Here is a 6000-nt window from a genome sequence, read left to right as displayed (position 1 = left end):
GGACGAGATTATTTTAAAGCTGGACTATTATCTTGAAGCTGGACTTCCTACCAAACCGCCACATAGAGTTGTTGATTCAAAGATTTTAGACCTTATAAAAAAAGGCCTCCTATATATTACTCTGTGTGATAGATATTTTGGACTATATGTCGAATTGTGTTGCACATTTTATTTTCTTAACAATGGAAAAGTAATTGTTTAGGTGGTTTGAAACTTTTTTGTGTTATTTTTGAATATGTATTACATTTTGGAACCGAAATTTTTTATGTTCTAAAATTTAAAATATGTATAATATGTGAACTTGTTACTTAATCTATGTAATTTTTTGCTATATGGTATGAATAGTTACTATAAATGAATGTGACGTATTTAGCTATCTTTTTTCTTCTCTTATATTAACAATTAAATTAGTATAATAATTTTTTAAAATTATAATATTAATATTACATATGAGAGTTTTGTCCAAAATATATTAGGCACATTGGATAATTTTATTTTTTATAATGTTGACAAAACTTTAATCCCGTGCAAATGCACGGTCTTCATGCTAGTTTATGATGAATACATCGTGTTTTAGTTATTCTTTTTTCCTTTTGAGATGATGCTCATAAAATTATTTTGGAAAATAAATATTGATGATTTATTCTGCAATATTGATGGAATATTATTGAATTATAATTGTTTTGTTTTAATTGTGTGTACCATTAATTTGGTATAAAGTAAATTGATTATCCTTTTGGGATATAAGGTTTATTATGTATATGTTACTTATGCGAATATTAATCTACCCAAAGGAAGATTTATATTTGGCTAAGTTATGTATACACATTAATAATATTCGAGGAATAAAAAAAATAATGTTCATTATTTATGCAAACAGTAATCAGTCCAAAGGAAGTTTATTGTTTGGCCAAATAATGAGCATTACAGACTTTTGTTTATTTCCTATTAATTATGCAATAAACAATCGGCCCAAAGGAAGGTTATTATTTGGCCAATTAATAGAAAATATATGCGGTAATAAATAGGTTGCGAAGTTTAAGTTTCCATGTGCGCATTCAGTCGGTCCAAAGAAAGGCTTAATGTGTGACAGGAATTTTGACAATATTTAATTACTGCAATGAGAGTAACACTTATAGTTAATTTTTGTATCCAAATATTGAAAATTAATGTTGTTCTAGATATCTCAATATGGATTTTTCTCATTATTTAACTGTTTACTGCATGTTTATGTTTTAATCCAGAAACTATAGTTTGGAAGGATACCATGGAGATTGTCCTCGGTTGTATGGATCTGGATATAGCTCTTCCAGAGAAAAAATTCATTTCCACTCCAGAAAATCTCAATGAGGTTAAAATAGAGAAGTGGGAGAGATCCAATCGAATGAGCATTATGATCATGAATCGCTCAATTCCTGAGGTGTTTCGGGGATCAATTACTGAGGATAAAGATGCCAAACAGTTCCTAAAAGATGTTAAAAAATTCTTTACTAAGAATGAAAAGGCAGAGGCAAGTAGCCTTTTAAGCAAACTTGTCTCCATGAGGTATAAAAGTAAAGGAAACATAAGGAAGTACATTATGAAAATGTCTCATCTTTCTTTTAAATTGAAGCACTAAAGTTAGAGTTGTTTGAAGATTTACTCGTGCATTTCATTTTTATCTCCCTTCCTGCACACTCTGGAAAATTCAAAGTGAGTTATAACACTCCGAAGGACACTTGGTCCCTAAATGAGCTTATATCTCTCTGTGTGCAAGAAGAAGAGAGGTTGCAGCAAGATAAGATTGAAAGTGCTCACATAGTTTCATCTTCTCAGTATAAAAGAAAGCGTGATACTACTGCGGATACACCTTCTAATCTGAAAAGGGCTAAGAAACAGGATCAAGCTTGAACATGTTTCTTCTGTAAGAAGCTGGGACACATGAAGAAGGATTGTACCAAATATGTCACTTGGAGTGTAAAGAAGGGTATAATTCTTACTTTTGTTTGTTCTGAGGCTAGTTTAAGTTATGCACCTGTTGATACTAGGTGGGTAGATTCTGCTGCTACTACTCATGTAAATGTTACTATGCAGGATTGCTTATGGAGTCGACCGCCAAGTGATGCTGAAAGATACATCTATGTGGTAGACGGTAATATAGTTGTAGTCGAAGTTATAGGAACCTTTAGATTATATTCCACAAGTGGATTTTACTTGGATTTATTAGAGACATTTTATGTACCATCATTTAGACGGAATTTGGTTTCTATTTCTCGTTTGGACAAATCAGGTTATTTTTGTTTGTTCAGAAACAATAAAGTTAGTCTCTTTTATAATTCGAATAATATTTGCTCTTGTCATTTAGTTGATAATCTATATAGGCTTGATTTGAATTCCTATAATAATGAAACACTGCAAACAGGTACAAAACGAAAACTAAATGAGAATTTGGCATTATTATGGTACAAACACCTAGGTCACATCTCTAAACAGAGAATTCAGAGGCTCGTGTCGAATTGAATTCTTGGTCCCCTAAATTTGGCAAACTTTGAAGTTTGCATTTGAGTGTATAAAGGAGAAAAAGACAAACGAAAGGAAATTAGGTGCCGAGAGAGCTAAAGATGTTTTAGAGCTGATACATACCGATATATGTAGCCCATTCCCTACTGTGTCTTGGAATGGATAACGGTACTTTATTACGTTCATAGATGATTACTCTCATTACATGTATCTATATTTAATTCATGAAAAGACCCAAACCTTAGATGTTTTCAAGCCTTTTAAAGCTGAAGTTGAACTTCAAGTTAGAAAGAAAATTAAAGCTGTCAAATCTGATCGTGGTGGTGAATACTACGGAACATATGACGGTTCAAGTGAGCAATGTCTTGGACCTTTTGCTCTTTTTCTAGAGGAGTGTAGTATTATTTTGCAATACACCATGCCAGACAAACCTAGTATGAATGGTGTTGCAGAGCAAAGGAACCGAACTCTTAAGGACATGGTGAGAAGTATGATTAGTCATTCTTCCTTGCCTGAATCACTCTGGAGAGAAGCCTTAAAGACCGTAATATAAATTCTTAATAGGATGCCAAGCAAAGAAGTTAACAAAACCCCTTATGAAATTGGGACTGGGAAAAGATCCAGTATAAAGCATTTATATATTTAGGGATGTCCAGCTGAGGCGCGACTTTATAGGTCGCATGAAAGAAAATTGGACTCAAAGACAATTAGTTGTTACTTTGTTGGTTACGTTGAGTGTTCACGGGTGTACATGTTTTACAATCTTGCATCAAGGTCTATTTTTGAAACAGGAAATGCGAGATTTCTTGAGGATGTTGAGTTTAGGGGGGAAGAAAATATTAGGAATGTTACTTTTGATGAGGATTCTGTAACTGACAATGATAAGGTCCTTGTGCCTATTATTGTTCAAGATACAGTTATAGTACAAGAGTATAATGAGAATCCTACTGTAGATCCAGTTACAGTATAAGAGAACAATGAGAATATTGTTGTTGCTCAAGATACTGCTACAGTACAGGAAAATGATAAGAATCCTCCTCAATCCCAACCCATACAGCAAGCTCAACAACCTCAAGAAGTGCCATTAAGGAGATCTATAAGAGAAAGGAGAAGTGCAATTTCGGATGAATATGTAGTCTATCTCCAAGAACATGAGGATGGCATTGGTTTGACAGAAAATGACCCAATTAATTTTCTTCAAGCCATACAAAGATCTAACTCTGAAAAGTGGATCGAAGCCATGAAAGAAGAGATGAAGTCTATGAAAGAGAATGACGTTTGGGATCTCATAGAATTACCTGAAGGTGTGAAACCAATTGGTTGTAAATGGATGTTTAAAACCAAAAGGGATTCTAAGGATAATGTCGAGAGATATAAAGCTCGTCTAGTCACTAAAGGCTTTACTCAAAAGGAAGGCATAGACTAAAAGATACTTTCTCTCCGGTATCATCGGAAGACTCTTTTAGAATCATGACACTAGTAACTCATTTTGACTTGGAGCTACATCAGATCAATGTAAAGACAGTGTTTCTCAATGGTGATATTGATAAAATGATGTATATGGTACAACCAAAAAATTTTGTATCAAGTGATTCAAAATCTATGGTTTGTAAGTTAAAGAAATTCATCTATGGTCTCAAACAACCTTCCCATCAATGGTATCACAAGTTTCATCAAGTCATTACCTCATATGGTTTTGAGGTAAATATAATAGATGAGTGTGTATACCGCAAGTTCAGTGGGAGTAAATACATCTTTTTTGTCTTATATGTTGATGACATTCTACTTGCCAGTAACGATATAGGCTTGTTGCATGAAATTAAGAAATTTCTATCGAACAAATTTGAAATGAAAGATTTTTGTGATGCCTATTTTGTATTAGGAATCAAGATACTAAGAGATCGCTCTCAAAGTATTCTTGGATTATCACAAAAGAACTATATCGAAAAGATTTTAAGTAGACATGGCATGAAAACTTGCAGACCAATTGACACACCCGTAGCTAAAGGAGACAAGTTCAGTCTCAAATAATGCCCTAAAAATGATCCTGAGAGACCAGCAATGCAAGATAAACCTTATGCATCAGCACTAGGGAGGTTAATGTGTGTTCAAGTCTACACACATCCCAATATATCATTTATAGTGGGAGTGTTGGGTAGATACTTGAGCAATCCAGACATGGATCATTGGATAGATGTTAAACACGTAATGCGTTATCTGAAGAGAACAAAGGATTACATGCTTACTTATCGGAGATCAGAAAATTTGGAGATCATTAGGTATTCTGATTCCAATTTTGTGGGATGTCAAGATAATAGACGCTCTACTTCAGGCTGTATTTTTATTTTGACTGGAGGAGCTATTGCATGGAAGTCTAACAAATAGACTCTTGTAGCTTCCTCAACAATTGAGACAAAATACGTTACTTGCTTTGAGGCATCCAAACTTGGCATATGGGTGCGAAATTTTGTCACTAAACTTCGTATAGTAGATGACATTGAAAAGCCATTAAAGATATTCTATGACAATAAGTCAGTAGTATTATACTCCAACAACAATAAGAGATTGGCAAAATCGAAGCATATAGACATCAAGTTCTTAGTTGTCAAGGAGAAAATTCAAGAAAAATAGATTTTCATAGAACATATAGGAACAGAGTATATGTTAGCAGATCCATTAACCAAGATTGATCCCTAAAATCTTTCATGAGTACACTGCTCAGATGGGTGTCAATATTTGTGATGCCTTGATTTAGTGGGAGTTTATTTTGTACTATATGTTCTATGACAGATATTGAATTATTTTTCTGCAGAATTAAGTTGATGTGGTTTATTTCATGTTATGTAAAATATTTATTTTGCAATATTTGTTTTGTGTTTGATCTCAATAAAATTTTAAAGTTGGACCAGCTGGAAATAGACATGCATAAGATCACTTGGCATGTAATTTTCATATTACTCATCCAAATTTGATCTATGTCATTAAGTATATTAGGATGGTGATTGTCGTGGTTCAGTCACGACATTAATGTGATAAAAGCTGCGGTAATTGCATATCTAATGTATGAGACGGACCAGATTGTTAAAGTAATAAGGAAAATAGCATTCAGATGTGCACATAAAGTTTATAAGATGTGATTATGTCAAGAAAGAATATATGTATACACCAAATGGGAGATTGTTAGAAAATTATTTTAATTTCCTAATTTGTTTGTGGACAATACATATATTAATTATAATCACAAATTATGCTATTTCAAATTAAATGACTTATATAATAGTGATCTCATTTATTGTTATAAATGCTAAATTGAATAAGTCATAATTATTTTTTATTTAGAATTAAATGAGAATAAAACCAGATATTATCTTCTGTTCTTTAGATAATTATCTTTTGGATTTTAGATATATTTTCTTTTAGACTTTAGATACTATTTATTTGGGTTTTAGGGTTTAATGGGTGTCATGCTCAAATATAAATAGTGTCGTTAGGTTTCGGTCC

Source organism: Arachis hypogaea, chromosome 2 (genome assembly GCF_003086295.3).
Source record: "Arachis hypogaea cultivar Tifrunner chromosome 2, arahy.Tifrunner.gnm2.J5K5, whole genome shotgun sequence".
NCBI lineage: Eukaryota > Viridiplantae > Streptophyta > Magnoliopsida > Fabales > Fabaceae > Arachis > Arachis hypogaea.
The sequence above is the reverse complement of the archived record's forward strand: the minus strand, read 5'-3'. Positions refer to the sequence as shown.